The sequence below is a fragment of the Cyprinodon variegatus genome, unplaced genomic scaffold (assembly GCF_000732505.1).
Source record: "Cyprinodon variegatus isolate N-32 unplaced genomic scaffold, C_variegatus-1.0 Scaffold2005, whole genome shotgun sequence".
NCBI lineage: Eukaryota > Metazoa > Chordata > Actinopteri > Cyprinodontiformes > Cyprinodontidae > Cyprinodon > Cyprinodon variegatus.
The window spans coordinates 41982-43631 of NW_015152458.1; the positions used below are offsets into that span (position 1 = coordinate 41982).

The 1650-nt window shown below is 52.1% G+C and overlaps 1 long non-coding RNA gene across 1 annotated transcript in view; it reads left to right on the plus strand.

Annotated features, from left to right (window-relative positions):
* Positions 1 to 1122: 1122 nt before the first annotated feature.
* The window catches only part of LOC107105014, a 1420-nt gene continuing 892 nt past the window's right edge, over positions 1123 to 1650 (plus strand). The window contains exon 1 of the long non-coding RNA XR_001482313.1: positions 1123 to 1285. This is a non-coding gene — a long non-coding RNA (uncharacterized LOC107105014). The remainder of the gene's footprint in view (positions 1286 to 1650) is intronic.

The following is a 1650-nucleotide window of genomic DNA, read 5'->3' on the forward strand; positions in this document are numbered from 1 at the left end:
CTCCCAGAAGTGAATCCACCCTTTTGTTCACAGAGTCCAGGATCATTTGACAGAAGCCACTGAAGGCCTTCTCCTGCCTCTTCAACAGCTCCTCATAATGATCCCTTTGTTGCTCCAGCATAAGCTTAACTGCCTCCATTGTCACATATTCAGCTTCCTCTGTGTTGCTTACTTTGTTTCCACCCTTATTGCGAGTAGTGGTCATTCTGTAGCCTCCTTAGGAAGAAAATAAACTCCCAGTAGCAGTAGCACCAGTAGCATAGAGCTCCTCCACAGCTCAGCTCAGGGTAGCAGCAGCAAACAGGTTCCTTCTGGCTGTGTTCAGTGAGAGCATCTTCCTCCTGAGGATGCACATGGCGACAGCAGAGAGAAACAACTGCTGGTGTTTAAGATTCATTGCTCATAAAAACAGAGTTGTGTCCTCTGAGAGCCACCAGAGGAGCTGCTGCTGACGGGTAGATGAACCGCCGCCGGCCTGAAGCCATCGCTGATCTCCCTCCTCATCAAACCGTCCTCCATGCGCCGCTCTTTCTGTCTTTAGTTTTTATTCGAGTGATGTAACACTGACTGTTTTTGGTGCCATCTGTCCAACCAGCTGTTTCTATGACGATCTCTGGCCGAGCTAATGCTAACGCCAGGCTACACTGTACAAGTTTTCCCCTTGTGGTGTAGCATCCAGGGGGATCGGCCTCTAACGACCCCATCAGGGATCAAAGGTCGGGAGAAAAACAGGTTTAAATGAATTCTTCTGTTTTTAGGCGGCATCAGAGCATCGGGCCAACGGCGTGAGAACAAACATCAGAACCTTTCATCTCCCAGTCTGAGCTGTAGCTGCGTGCGATCATTGAAAACATCGCCGGCTTTAGGAGGGGAGAACTTTTTAGACCGATACTAACTTTAAGCTAAGTCTGAATGTTAAACACAGGTGAAGCAGCTGTTTATCTTTAGGCTGTTTATAGCTTAGTGATTTAACCACCAGGTTTGCAGAGAACTATTTAAAGCTCTTTATCATTTCCTCTGAGAGAGGAAAAGGTAGGAGGGGCGCTAGGCTCCGCCCCCTCCCTTACTGACCCTCTGATCGCATGGAGTACGGTGCAGTGCTGATGTCACTGCGCATGCGCCGCAGTGAAACAAATGAATGTACCCTGAGCTGCTCAGCATCCCTCTGTGACGACAAAGAGTCTGATGCGCGGCGCGTGACGGTCAGACGGAACCACGTCCCGGTGGCAGTAGGTTCGGTACCGAGAGCGGAAACATGAGCTGCAACTGGGGCACCGAGCTGTGGGTAAGTGCGATGCTTCTCACCGGGACGGAACCGGGCGGCCACCGGTTGGCGCCTCTGTCTGCCATAGCAACACGGAGGGTGACGACAGCGTCTGGCTCTGCAGCATCATGGAGGATGCATCATCCATGCATCCATCATGCAGAGCCTCCCCATCACCTCCTCAGACCTCCTTATCTAAACCCCCAGAACCTGCTTCGGTTCGGACGTTTGGACCGAAAATGTCCGCTGCAGCAGGAACCTTTTCTAACCTGAACCTGCAGCTTTAGGCAGCCTGCAAGGCAAAACCCTGGGCGAAGCCTGCTCCAGGACTTCTAGTTAATACGAGGGTTCTGACCCAGCATGGGGGGTGGGGGGGTACCGGGCCT